General features: G+C 46.6%; 1 long non-coding RNA gene across 1 annotated transcript; it reads right to left on the bottom strand.

Moving 5' to 3' along the window:
* Positions 1 to 13: 13 nt before the first annotated feature.
* LOC135825393 (uncharacterized) lies at positions 14 to 13,505 on the bottom strand. The gene is made up of 3 exons (XR_010555073.1): positions 13,435 to 13,505; positions 6,073 to 6,120; positions 14 to 889 (listed from the first exon to the last, which is right to left on the bottom strand). It is a non-coding gene; the product is annotated as an uncharacterized LOC135825393 (long non-coding RNA).
* Positions 13,506 to 15,314: the final 1,809 nt, after the last annotated feature.

The raw sequence follows: 15,314 nt of genomic DNA on the forward strand, positions 1-15,314 counted from the left end.
ATCAGTTCAAGGATTAAGGAAGGTTGCGTGCACTTTAAAGAACCAAGCAGTAGCACTTATACACGAAACCCAATGGTTGAAAATGACACAGATCAACAGTGGCGTGAAGGCCAACAAGTCAGATTAAAGTCTGCTGATTTTTCAATCAGATCTTGGATTGATTGGGACGTTGTGCGCACTTCAAAGAACCATGCAGCAGCAGGTCAAAAAAACCAAATGGTTGGAAATGACACAGATGAACAGTGGCGTGAAGGCCAACAAGTCAGATTAAAGCCTGCTGATTTTTTCAATCAGATCTTGGATTGATTGGAAGGTTGTGCGCACTTCAAAGAACCATGCAGCAGCAGGTCAAAAAAACAGATGGTTGGAAATGACACAGATGAACAGTGGCGGGAAGGCCAACAAAGATTAAAGATATGTAACTAGTATGATTTGACCAGTAACAGACCAGAAGAAATACATAAGGTGTGTTATTTGTTATTTATATATTGTTGCACTTAGCTTTCACTTCACTTCTATTGTCTCACCTTCTCTCATTCTATTTTGGCACTGTATTTTGTTCTCGTAACACATCATTGAATGTATATCATTGTTCAGCATGGTTACTCTTCATTCATGACATTCCACTGATGAATGTGACAATAAAATTAATTATGGTAAACTTTCATGACTTCGTTGTAGTGTGGCGATGACTGCAGAATTTGTTCTCTTTATTGCTATTATATTTGATTAACCTGCGTATATAAACAGACTGAGACAGACACCATTCCATGCATTGACGATGACACGATCTTGGATGTTCTTTGATAGTGATCCACACTACTCAAACAGTGCATAAATTGTTCTGACTGTGCTGTGCACCCATGCCCATGCAGAGCTTTCCCAGGATCTGCAGGTGACAGGAACACGTGAACATATGCACGTACGTACATACACATGTACACACACACTTGCACACAAACTCATGCACACAAACACGCACACCCACACACGTGCACACCCACACGCGTGCACACTCACACACGTGCACACACACACACGTGCACACACACACACACACACACACACACACACACACACAAACACACACACACACAAACACACACAAGCGTACGGTATGAATAACGATGGCGGCCATGGAAGGGAGGTCAGGGGCCCTCCCGCTGGAAAAATTTCAAAAATTGAAGCCAATTGCAAGCATTTCCGGGCATTTGGTGCCATTTCAGTGTACGGTAACTACAACGAAAGTCTATTTGATTCTGCAACAAACGAAGAAGACGCTACGATCGGGGACAAACATATCCCTGCCCTGGAAAAAAATATTGAAGATAATAATTATTAAACTCGGATGTTGAGCCATAAATAAATGTAGAAGAGAAAAGGACATATTGCACTTTCTGACTGTATAAAGTATCATGTTACAGTGATGGAGAGTTACTCTTAACTCGTATCCATATGTCCTTTTCTCTTCTACATATAATAATTATTGCAAGCATTTCCAGGCACTTGGTGCCATTTCAGTGTCTCTTTCCCTCAAATCAGTTAATATAATAATTATTGCAAGCATTTCCAGGCACTTGGTGCCATTTCAGTGTAACTGCAATGAAAAACATTTTTCTGCAACAAACCACAATCAGGGACAAGAATTTGTCACGTTTGCGCTAAGCTGCGATCTTTGTGCTTTGTTGTAATGTGCTCCAAAAAAAACGGCGGAAAAAGTGAGGCGGCCTCAGCCGCCCCGGCCGTGACGGCCTTGCCGCAAAGGTGGTATGACAAACGAGTAATAAAGCATTGCTAGATTGTAGACGTTACTGGCAAGGTGGTAACAGTTAAAGGCCAAGGCGGAAGGTGGGGTGCTGACGAAGAAAATATAACTGGCATCTCAAGGCACAGCCTACAGTTTTGTTTTTTTCTTTCTTTCTCTTGCACCTTGCACAGATATCAGTGCTTTAGATGTGCTCGACGGAAAACGTCCATCGAAGACTGCCCTGGCTATAATGAATCAAGCGATGGTGGAGGAGGTGCTTGGAAGAGTCCAAAAAAAAAGATATCGTAAGAGAACTGGAGAGTTTCACGCACAAAAAGGTGTTTCACCAGCTGGGCTGCGAAAATTCCGCCGGAGTTTATTGTGGTGGGGAGCGGCTGTTGTTGGCGCAAGTGTGTCCGTATTAACTCGCTCTTACAGCGTCGTAAGTGCCTGAACGTCGAAGTACAGACGGGAAGTTGTCAGCAAGGTTGTCATGAAGGCGGAAGGTGGGGTGCTAATGTCTGTTAAAATCTGTGGTTGTTTGTTTCTCGTCATTTTCTCTTCTCTTTCAATTGTCCTTTCCTTCTTCTTTTCTCCCCATCGGGCTCCGGAAGAGTTCTATACTCCTGGTCGTCTTGCCGCTACCGCCGCCGCCGCTGGGGTAGGACAGTCTGCTGGTCGCAATAGGGTCCTTGCATGACGGGGCGGTGGAGCTCACCCCTGCCCATCCCGCAATCCAATAGTACTTACGGGGCAGTGGAGCTCTCCCCTGCCCATCCCGCAATCCAATCGTACTGATGTTGTAGTACAAGCTCTCTACTGCTTTTCTCTCGACCAGTTTTGTTTGAAAGGCCTGGATGAGTCACATCAGCACCAACAACAATATAGCGGGTTCTTTGAAGAATGGGTGCTTGAACTCGGGCACAATGACGAAGTTGATTCCATCAAGCTTGGAGTTAAGACTGATTGACGCAGTACCTGCTGCAGCCGGCGCACATGCTTCTGATACCAAAGAAAAGTGGAAAACAGGATTTAATGGCAGATTTTGGAGAGCTGACACTAATGGATGCAACATACAGGACCATATGTTATGATCCTGCTCTGGTTTTCATTGTAGTCCATACCAATGTTGGCTGCATAGTTGTCGCTGGTTAGTTTTGTGTACTATTAAGCACATTTCAACTTTGCTGATTTTCCCCTGGACCTTGTTCAATTGGTTTCCGTAAGTATTCCGAGTGTACACTGGGAATAGCAGCTAGGACATATAGTGTAACGTTAGTCAGTCATAATGGCATCTTCTCCTTCTCTTCCTTTCTCCACACAAAGTTCTGCATTCAGCCTGAGCAGAGTGAGGATATCGCTAAAGCACTGCCTATACTAAAGGCGAGCAATCCACGTTGGCAGCCTAAACTTCGTGACAGACTGTCCGGAAGCAGACATGTTAGCAATTGAGGTGGTAAAGGGAAACATTATCACTACATGCATTCCTGCTTGGAGTGATGGATATCGGGCGAGTCCAAAACACGACCATCCACAGATACTTTCTGGTCACTTACTCGAATACCAAACTCCTTCATGGATTCAGATTCATTGATTCGAGCTTCTCTATACTATATGTTCCCGAAGCCTGAGCAGATCCATTTGATGGCAGTGTTCCCACCCCAGGCAGTGTGACATTGAAGCTTCAGAACCAGCAGCTGCAGCATCAGTAGCAGCAGCACCAACACCAGCAGGACGATCAGCGCTCTAGCAGACATCGGCACGATGGCTGAAGGTCCAGCTCCAGCACAGGGAGCAGAGCATGTCGTGGTGCACGAAGCAAATCACATTGTGTACCTTTTCGAGGGTTATACTCCACTCATACATCTTTGTGCTTCCTTGCGAGCTGGATCTTGTTCTAAACATTTAATGCTTTTGATCTCATATGATAGGTTCAATGATCCCTCTTCACCGTGCAGGACCACATTCTCAATATCTGTAGATACGAATGATTTTAAGTACGAATCTGTGCATCTTATATTTTTAGTTGCCAGTCATCTTGCAAGTCTCAATGGCGAGGAAGGACCTGTACTGTGCCCAGACATTGCTCCGTCAGCAAACCTCCAACTATTCGCAAGGGGCACCTAGAAGAACTGTTAATACAAGCAAACCATTGGTTCTCACCATCAAAAAATAATCTGACCGTCCCAAGTGGTGCTTATCCTGGCTTATTTATGTTAGGTGAATGTACTCATTCTTTCCTCCTGGGGGCTGTCCCCCTGTTGTTGCTCCGAGTTTTCTTCTGCATTCCAGTTCCCATCTGGCTGCGGCCTACTACCCTCACTCTGTGTGCTCCTGCCTCTGTTGACTGGGGGCATGTCGTTATGTCGGTGTATGTGGAGCGACTACCATTGATTCTCACCATCAAAAACCTGTATATCACTGCAGAAACAGTGAAGAGCAAGGGGACACTAAAGTTTGTTTGTACCCTGAACTTTTGTTGGCATGCTTTGTGTTGCCACACCTGTCGTCATCGCTCTGGTTTCGGATGTCGACTCCGGTGCCATCGCTAACTTAACCTACGCACTCAGTCCGCAGAGCATATCCGAGTGTCTGCACCGGTGTGCGGTGAAGGTCATGCAGTGCTGCCACAGGCAAGTTCATCGTCGCAGCCCGGCTGAGTGCATCACATCTTCTGTGTAACCTCTGACGGTGATTTCGCAAGCACTGCTCCACTGGACCGCGAGTTTACTTTCTCATAGTGGTGGTAACAGATAGCAGTGCCGATGGTCCGCGATTCAACGGAAAACATGCCTATCCATGACACTCGATGATGTAAATGACGAGACGCCAGCATTCGATCAGGCAAGTTTCGGTGGGAAAATCCGTGAAACCTTCCAGCGGGTCATTCCATAATGACAGTGACAGCCACTGCTGCCAAGAACATCGGGCTCAACGCAGACCTAGTATACTCACTGAGCACCAATGGAGCGTGAACTCTCTTTAGTTTCCACCAAGACATGATATCCTCTGCCAACATCTTGGATCGGGAGACATCAAACTTCTGGCAGTTCATGATCACAGCTACAGACAAAGGCGCCACTGGAGCTTGAACTCTCTTTAGTGTCCACCAAGACATGATATCCTCTGCCACCATCTTTGATCGGGAGACATCAAAATTCTGGCAGTTCATGATCACAGCTACAGACAAAGGCGCCCCGAGCGGGAACTCTCTTTATTCTCCAACCAGACAGTGGCATGATATCCTCAGCCGCAATATTTGATTGGGAAGCATCCCACTTCTGGCAGTTCATGATCACAGCTACCGACCAGGCGTCCCCATCTTTGATTGGGAAACATCCGACTTCTGGCAGTTCATAATCACAGCTACAGACAAAGGCGTCCCGACACGAGCTTTCACATTGCGGTGCCCATGGCAATCAACATGACTGATGCCAACGATAACCCTCCACAGTTTGTACTTGCTTCCAGGATCACCATGCAGTACAACGTGAACAAGTATGTATGACGTCATCACTTTGAAGTATGTATGACGTCATCACTTTGAAGCCTCATACTACACACTGCATACTACTTCTCCATACTGCACGCTGTACACTGCACACTGTATACTGTACACTGCACAATGTATACTGCATGCTGCAGACTGCATTCAGTATTTATGCTATCCTGTCATACAAACGTCCACACTAATGTTCCCAGATACCGGTCAAATATATCGCTTATTTGACTACCTAGACAAATACGCAGTTATATTTGACTTATAGTAAAGAAAAAAGGAGCAAGAAACTGCAAGATACGACAACTACATGACATTGTATAATGTCTTGGTCCTTTTTTATTTACTATACATTTATCCTTGCCTCTCCATCTGAGTCCATTATATTTTGACTACTTTTATTTGACTCCTTGGGCCATCCGTGAATATCGAACTTTTTCAATGAATTATTTTAGTTTGGACCCAACCCCTCCCTCCCCCTCAGAACGGAAAAAAATGTTCACTTGATAATACATGCAAAAGTCGCAAGTGTGTCACTGCTCCTATGGCCGTGTTCATGTATCAATGTTTTCTGAAACGAAATTGGTCAACCCCCTCCCACCCCATAACGAAATTATTTCGTTTTGTGGACGACCCCTTCGATAGAACCTCGTAGGTCAAGGAGACAGCATTTGTATAGAATATGAGAGCGCCGTTTTTTTATTGTCAGCATTTTGATTGTGTCCAGGCCCTTTTCTTTTCCCTCAACTACTGGTGATTGTTTTCTGTTTTCATTGTTTTCACATTTCTTTTATGGCTCATAATTATTACAATCTAGTGGACTTACCCTGTTGGATACGCTTCAATGTGTTGTACTGAGACCTTGCAGCGTCCCCTGGGAAGAGAAGAAAAGGAGAGAAAAAGAGAAAACAACATCACAGAGGCACAGGAGAAACAAAGTCACTTGACACAAAAAGGATGGTTCTGGCTGCGTCTTGACCCACAGAAGTCAACAGTGATTTCTGTCTTTGCATTTCCATGATGAAGAGGAGCTGCAAGTGCTAGTCAAAGACTACTGAACTAAAACATTACCCTATCATGTGCGTGACTACTATCACAGAGGGCGAAGCACTCTCGTACATAAACTCAGCCCCAAGTGCTGGAGAAGACAGCTCCTCTAGGGCCAGAGTAATGCTTTGGAGTTTGTATGATTGCCTTAGGACATGAACTGTGCCAAATTACGATGCTTTCATCAGACAGTTGCACTCTCGGCTACTGATGTGTTGCTAGCGGCGATATGGGGTTAAGTGGAACCAACATGGCTGCCTTGTACTGTATATCATGTGAAGAGAGGTCTACCTTGACAGGACATAATGAAATTTTGAAGCTCTGCAAAAACGAAAATCCAGGCAATAAGCTGATGGCAGGTTACGTCGGACTGACAAATTGAGTATGGCCATGGAAATCAAATAGGCTAAGAGAGCGAGGGACATTTTCCGTGCTTCCAAAAGAGATATTGAGAGCCTGAAAGTGAAAAGTGCTACGACGTATTTTCGGTAGCAAGATGGCTAGTGAAGAAGCCAAATCCAACACCGCACTAGAGTTTCGAGAGAACTGTGTTCTCTGCCAGTCTAATGGTGAGTTCGGTGCAGCAGCTAGTCAGTTGAAAATACTCAAGTGTCTTCTCGTATCGTGAAAGTCCTGTGCAGAGCAGTTTCTGCTCTACAGCAACACTATTCGCTGTGCTCGCTGTCAAACAGTTACACCAGACCCTGGTTCAGGTCGGAAACTCACCGAATGCCTCGTTAGCTGGTCAACCCAGCAATCAGCTGCCAGCCACCATGATCAGAGAGATACGTATAATGACGGGAGTGACTTTCGAGCAATGAAGCGGCGCAGGTATTGTTTTGCCAGAATTTGCACTGCGAAGATGTGGACGAACGTGCTGAAATGCGCTGCTTGACGTGCGATATGCTGCTCTGCAACATTCACTCTGTAGCTCACCGATGGAGAAAGAGTCGCCGTGGCCACCAGATAACCGCCGTGCCGTTTTATTGAACGATAGAACACTAGTCACCACTTTTTTCTTTTTTTTCTTACTGAACTACAGTCCAGCAGAGAACGGGATGGGAAGACAGAACCAAAGAGGAGACAGCTGTCCGCTGAAAAATGAAGACTTGCGGTCCTACTGTAACGTTAAGTCCTGCAATGTGTTGGTGTTTGATAGATGCCATACAAATGAACTATGTTTCACTGCATACAACGGGCAGGACGCGCTAGAATTCAGTGTTGCTGCCAACAAGCCGAGGCACGTCAATGAGTTGTGCCAGGGTGAGATACCCATTCTGGACAACATGGTGAGTGAAGCGGAAGGCCGTGCCGAAGAAGTGAACGAAGAACTGAGACCATGTTAGGGTTAGGGTTAGGGTTAGGGTTAGGCCGAAAGCGGTTAGGGTTAGGGTTAGAAATATCTGCCAGCAGAGCGGCGGTAGGGCGGCACAACGCAGAAAGATGTATGGAAAATGCAAAGCAATGTATAAATGAAGTGCAGTGGATGATATAGGAACACAAACCAATGCAAGAGAAAATTTGAACGCAATAGCAAAAGTTGAAAAAAGTAAACGCAATGATGTAGGTGGATGAGTCGTGTATTGTGAAAAAGAGAAAAAAAACTGTCCAAAGGAAGATGGTGATAAGCTTATTTCTGCACTATGAAAGGAGTGCTTCATCAGACCAATGGAGTCAAAGTGGATGAACAGTTTCTTATCAATGGGATTTAGGTATGTGGGGTGAAAACAATAGGAGGTGTAGAAAAAGACGGCTGGGAAGTGCGAGTCTCAAACATGTTTATGTTTAAGATGGCTGGCCAGACATTTTGTCTTTGTCCAAGCGATAAATGGCGCCTGGCCTAAAATAGTGTCAAGTTTGTGCTTGGTCCATAGGGTTCTTAGCACTTTGTTGATATCTGTAAGGCCAGGGTGGTAGGGGAGTATGAGTGGTGGTGTGGTGTTGGTTTTAGTGTGAGCAGGTCGCCTTCGGTGTGTAGAGGAGAGTGCAGCGCTGACTACCGACTTAGAGTAGCCACGTTCAATTAGTTTTGAAGCTAGAAAGGAACGGTTACCTAAGGAGGTAACTTCAGTTGTGGATCCTCTGTCTGCTCGGATCATCTCGCCAAGCGCCACCGCCTTCCAAGTATGGTGAGGGGGGGGGGGAAGATCTTGGGGAGATGTATTGAAATTTGTTTGTTTCTTTAAAATTAATTTTAGATTCTATTGCGTTGTCAAGGATACTGAGTTTAAGATCTAGCATAATAATTTCTACTTTACTTGTTTCATGCGTGAATTTGACAGGGCAGTTAGTTTGAATGGGTTCATCGATAATTTGCTTGATTCGCTCTCAATAGCTAGGGATGTCAGCGCGGACACTGCGCAGGGCTTTGCGCATTCAATGATGTAATCGATTTTTCAACGCGGCGATGGCAGACTGAAAGAAAATGGCGATCGCCAAAAACCGGCTCAGTGAGTCGCTATTTGACGACTCCCCGATGCAGCTCGACCTATATTTTGAAGTTTGGAACATTTTTAGAGAGAAAGAGAGGGAGAGAGAGAGAAAGAGAGGGCTAGAAAGAAAGATTACTCAAGGTAATGCTTCAGTAGAGTCATTAGAAGTTCTGGGCACACTGATAGGCTAATATCATCTGACGATTTCCACAGCTTGTGCCGCTTGTTGCAGAGCATCAGTGAAAATGCGCCGCCAGAAGATCGGCGATCGTGAAGTCGGCTTTGGGTAGATTTGGCCATCGCCATCCCGAGGAGCCGCTCCTGTTGCCTGTGTGAACCAAACCACGTCTCCACACGACTACTCGAACAAAACCCTGTCCACACCTGACAATCGATGTCTCTGGAACAACGGCCCATATGCACGGCGATATGTCAGAAATGCAGAAATTCACAAGAACGAACACCGTCACGTGGAGCTTGAACGCTTCGGTCAAATTTCCTACAAACTCTCAACATCCAACATCAAGTATTTCTGCCGGGTTTACCATTGAATCCAGAGCTTTTCCCCGGTTAAATCCAGAGATTTTCAACTCTGAGATCGTGGCAACGATCGGCATGGTCGCCATTTTCCGCTCTGAAAGAACCCTGTCGTTTGGAACGAAAACGGCTTCGCGCCTTCCAACGAAAGCTACAAATCGATTCCAGAACACATGGGCGGCCAACATACCAAACAAGATCCCATTCTGGAAAGCAGGTAGCCTGTAACCACCATCTCCTTGCACGGAAATTTCAGCCATTTCTCCTTCGTTCAAGGTCTCAATTTTCTGCAAAAAATAGCCAGTGTTTGGCAAAAATTCTGCATGCCACTTCTGATGCGCGTTTGGCTGCATGCGCGAACTGCATGCGCAGTGCACGCGCTGAGATCCCTATCTATTGTGACGGCGAATAGGTCGTCTATATATCTCTTTGCTAGCAGGGAGGAAGCAAAGAAAGTTGTGAGATGGTATCTTTCCTTTCGAAACGTAAAGATGTTAGCGTAGGCAACAGCTGCAGGGCTGCCCATTGCCGTACCTTGGAGTTGATGATAAGTAGAGTCATTGAATGTAAAGTAGTTATTCATGAGAATTATTCTCATGGTTTTTACTACGGCTACTCTCCATGTACCTGGAATGTCCTTTTGGCGGAGGTGCCAGGCAAGGGCTTGGAGGCCATGGACATGTTTGATAGATGTATATAGAGAGACTACATCCATTGTCATAAGTACGGAATTGTGCGCCAGGCGCAGGTTCCGTGTATTTGTGAGGAGATCCGTAGAGTTAATGAGTGTGGATGGGTGTTTAAGGATTGTAGGCCAGAGGGTGAAGTGGATGAAGAGGGCCCAGTAGTACGTGGGTGATAAAATGGATGATACAATAGGACGTATCTTGAGTGGGTTTTTGTGGAGTTTTGGTAGGCCGTAAAAATTTGGGGTACGAGTTCCGGGCGTACGGAGTTGTTTGGTTAGACGTTTGTGTAGGTCGTCTTCGATAGGCAGCAGGGCTTCCTCAAGGGCTGGTTGGGTGTCTGGGATAGAATCAACAGTCTCGTACGGGTCTTTATTTAAAAGGTGGTCAAGACAAAGGGATTTGTACTTATCCGTTGTCATAACGACGGTGGTAGAACCTTTGTCAGCTCTGCATACTACAAGATTGGAGTTGCGAAGAGTGTCCAGGGCTTTACGTTCTGCCGGTGTGAGGTTCTTTTTACTAGGTTTTGGTTTATATTGTTGTAAGGTAGTACCAATATCCATACTAAACTCGATTTGTTCAATGGGAATGGAATTTAGTAGTGGTGTCCAATTCGATCGAGCAAAGATCCTGGAGTATTGGTTCCTAGTTTTTGGCTCGCCCATAAAGAATGCATGAACATGTAGGTTACGTAGGAACCTGGGGAAGTTGTCGGCCCAGGATGCATGTGGGAGGGTGTTAGTTCGAGGAACGAATTTTAAGCCGAGGCTTAAGATATCTCAGGCAGTGTCAGAGATTTTGATGTCGCCGATCATCATTACTTGTGTAGTGTTCTTTGATTCGTTAAATATGAGTTCCGCTGCTCGCCTTTTTAGTCTCCTTCGGTTCCGACGGCGTTTAGATTTTTTAGCCGTGTTCTGGGACTCTGTTGGTTGTCAGGAACGTGGCGGAGGGTGAAAATACGCGGGCTGGCGCCTCTGTTGCGGGTATGGTGTTGGCCTAACTACCTGTCTAGGTGGGAAGTGTTGTGGTGGCAGTATGGGGCCGATAAAACGGGGCGGCCCTCTAGGTTTGTAAGATTGAACGCGAGGGGGTTGAATGTATGTTGGAGGCTGCAACGGACCCATTGGGTTGGGTGGTCCCCGGGCTCTCGGAGGGTTTATGACATGTTGGGGCCGGATTAATTGCGGCTGTTGTTGGTAGGGGGTCCTTGGTTGGGTTGAACCACGTTGGCCGGTAATGTAGGTTCTAGGCGGTTTATTAAATGTAGGCGGTGCTTGTGCATAATTTTGCCTCGGTCGGGGGACCTGTTGGTTTTGCCTTCGGGGTGGGGCCTGTGGAGGTGGCCGAGCGAGTGGAGGCTGAGTTTGTTTGCCCGTTTGTAGCTGGGGTTTTGGTGGTTTCGCTTTATCCGAGAGTGCAAGAATGTGTTTTGCGAGACTTGGGCGGTGGATAAGTGGTGTATCGCTCATTTTCTCACTGATAACGGAATCGATAGCTCTGGGGAGATCCGTGATTGCTGTAGCTATCGTCTTGCGTGTCTCTTGGAAAAGGTCTTGGTGTCGGGCAAGTTCGATCTCTAGCACTTTTAAATTAGTGTCGGCGGCTATTTGTGCTAGTTTTTCGTCCGAGGGGTCATGGCCTGTTTTACGCGGTTTGTATCTCAGGGCATTGTGGGGGGTTCTGGAACTGTGGCGTACTTGTTCATCTAGGAGGTTAGTACCTGCTATATGAAGGTTGACCTTATGGTCGCGTAACTTCTTCAGAATAGGCCAGAAGAGGGTTTGATACTTTGATTTTTTTTCTTTTTCTGTTTCTTATTCTAATTATTGTTATTTTTGCGGGTTCGTTTACTGGTTGCCATGGCGCCTTTGGCTTGTTGGTTTCGTGAATGTTAACTACGGTTTGCAATGTGCAAACCTCCATCTATCCCAAGAGTCACCTAGAAGAGCTGTTAATTCAAGCAAACCATTGGTTCTCACCATCAAAAACCTGTATATCACTAAAAAAACAGTGAAGAGCAAGGGGACACTAAAGTTTGTTTGTACCCTGAAATTTTGCTGCCAAGAACATCGGGCTCAACGCAGACCAAGTATACTCACTGAGAACCACTGGAGCGTGTACTCTCTTTAGTTTCCACCAAGACATGATATCCTCTGCCACCATCTTTGATCGGGAGACATCAAACTTCTGGCAGTTCATGATCACAGCTACAGACAAGGCGCCCCGAGCGGGAACTCTCTTTAGTGTCCAACCAGACAGTGGCTTGATATCCTCAGCCGCAATATTTGATTGGGAAGCATCCGACTTCTGGCAGTTCATGATCTCTTTAGTGTCCACCCAGACAGTGGCAGTTCATGATCAAAGCTACCGACAATGGAGCCCCGAGCGGGAACTCTCTTTAATGTGCACCCAGACAGTGGCATGCTAGCCTCTGCCACAATATTTGATCAGGAAACATCCTACTTCTGGCAGTTCATAATCACAGCTACAGACAAAGGCGTCACGCCGCGAGTTTTCACATTGCGGTGCCCGTGGCTCTCAGCATCACTGATGCCAATGATAACCCTCCACAGTTTGTACTTGGTTCCAGGATCACCATGCAGTACAACGTGAACAACAAGTATGTGTGACATCACGCTTTGACGCCTCATACTACACACTGCATACTACTTCTCCATACTGCATACTGTACACTGCACACTGCATACTGCATTCAGTATTTATGCTATCCTGTCATACAAACGTCCACTCAACTTTCCCATCGTGCAGGTGGTTTATATTGGGCATATAAACCACATGGGCATATAGACCACATATCCTCCTATTACACAAGCGGAAAAACGTCAGAGATCAAATTCGACTCAGCACCCCGAAGACTACAACTGGTGGAAATTTGATTTTAGGCTCAACTTCCCCTCTAACTCCAGACGCGACTTTCTCTAATAGGGCTTGAAAGTGATGACGTCAAAACGGCCAGGGAGTAGTAAGTTGACATCAGATTTCTATTTTGGATCCACTAAGGTGTGACTTTGCTATTGCCTGTGGGTGCATAGCAACCCACTCATGTCGCACACAGGTGTGACTTTTATTTCGCCACCATTTGTCACCCCGGCCCCATTAGCCAAATCAGTCAGTTTCACTGGCTACATCACCTTGCTGTGAGTAAGACGGCTTGAAATGTGCTTGGATCCATACAAAAACTGGATCCAGGTGGATCCAGTTTTTGAATTTTTGAAATTGTTGCTATGCTGTGACGTAGCACTTTCAAGCCCTATTATCTCCATTCAGGTTGAGACTTTCTCTGTAGGACTCAGATTGCCGACTTCTCCATACAAAAACTGAGTTGGAGTCATACAGAGAAAGTCTCAACCTGAGTGAAGATATCTAGGGAAAGTTTTGTCTGGAGTTATGACCTGGAGTTATATAGAGAAAGTCGCAGTGAAGCCATTATAGGCACGAAGTAAACAGGTGATAAAATACATTCAAACCTGTCTAAGACGACCGCTCAAGGGACCTTCAAAGTGCGGTCTCTGTTACCAGGTGGTCTCCTTTCCCAGGGTCATTTGACTGGAAATAGCAACCCTTGGTCCTGGCTGCAGTGGTCGTCTGGGACAGGTGGTCGCCTTATCCGCCGAGTGGTCGCTTTGACAGATTTTTACTGTATAGAGACAGGGATGACAAACAGAGATATGATGCCATGCTGAGTGTAACATATTATACCACCCCAATAACATTCATAGTACGCAGTACAACTCGTATTCGAAACACGTGATGTGAGTTTTAGACACGGATGCAGAGGTGCACACTCTTGAGAGCTTAGACAGTATTGTGTCATGATCTCAAGTCATTTTTAGGAAACTGGTTCTTAGCGCCTTACCTGTAATATGTGTACTGACTCGCTGAAACAGACAAGGTGACGTCTTCCTTCACACTTCTCCCTTTTGCCAGAGTTCCCGTCGTCGGGTGTTGCATTAGTCGCTGCTCGGAAAACTCTTCCGTCATTCTTCCGCAAAGTACATTGGATGCGGTTCCGGCCGCACACGCATCTTCTTGCGCTAACACCGACTACTGGTGCTGCCTCAGGTAGCGCTACTGTCCGCTGCCCGCTGATTGAGGCTGCCAATTACTTGCAGCCCTCGACAACCCTCCGGCTCGATCGAGTGTTCACCTGTCGTTGACTGCGCTCCACTGCGGAACAGCAATACGGTATTCACTGCGGGATAGCAATATTTCCTCGCCCGCTTGACTTACTATTAAAAAGAAACGAGGAAAAGGACAAAACAAAGGCTTGAAAGGGGATGTAGGAACGACGTGTCGATGTGCTGGGAACACACCACACACTCCCTCGTCTTCGGTGCTTTTTGAGCTGAGTAGCGACCTGGTCCCGGAAAGCAGACGTCGACCATTCCGCAAACATCATAGTCCCTTCAGAGCCGAGTGCTTTTTTGATAGTGACAGAGCCTTCAGTGACATGTCCAGTGAGGCTGTCTGGAGGTCGGCGACGCGAGCTGCGCGGAGAAGAAGTTTGCTAGAGCGTGTTGCGGCTCGGGACCATTGGTTGGGTGGTACCGGTATTTTTACTTCCCCAGAATGAAGCGGCATTATTGGCCTGTATTGCGTCGACAACTCGTCTCCCGTGACTGCCGCTAGTGTTCATAGCTTTTTCGTAAGCCGCTCCTTCAACACGAGGTGGCAAAACAGTTGCCTGGCGAGCAGTAGATCTATCTCGTCCGGTCGTCCAGCCGTGCACGCTCTGCACAGCAAGCCGTATCCTGTTGCCCGCGTTTGGTCCGCTCTCTCGCAGGTGTGTTGTTTCAGATGTATTTCGGGAGCGTAGCGTCTAAGTCGCGGTGAAAATGCCAGCACACCGCATAGACTCCCAGCAAGCAACATGCTGGATAGCACGGCAAGGTGTCTTGTAGCCAATGAAGGCTGCAGCCATTCACGACTGAGTCAAGAGTGGAAAAGAACGCATTATGATCAAGGGTGAACCCTATATCAAAAGCTAGAGCGCAAAAATAGCAAATGAGCGACGATGGGGGCGCATGCGAGTAACTGTTGTTTGCACGACTGGCAAGGTGTGAAGACTCAATGGCTGTCACCCTGGCGCGGCCCCGAGCCTCGTCACAGACGACGCTGCTGAAGCCTGGTTCACACTAGGCCGATTTTCCGGCCGGCGCTCCCACACCGACTCCGACAAGAAATCGACCGACTGTGTCGGAAGAGTCGGACTAGCTGTTCACACAGATCGTACAGAATGGTTGGCAATTTCGCTTGCACAAAGTTGTAGGCCTGTCTGTTACGCACGTACACGCGGTACACAGCCACCCTAGACCTATAGTAGATGCTAGACAGCGGAA

The sequence above is a fragment of the Sycon ciliatum genome, chromosome 9 (genome assembly GCF_964019385.1).
Source record: "Sycon ciliatum chromosome 9, ocSycCili1.1, whole genome shotgun sequence".
Classification (NCBI taxonomy): domain Eukaryota; kingdom Metazoa; phylum Porifera; class Calcarea; order Leucosolenida; family Sycettidae; genus Sycon; species Sycon ciliatum.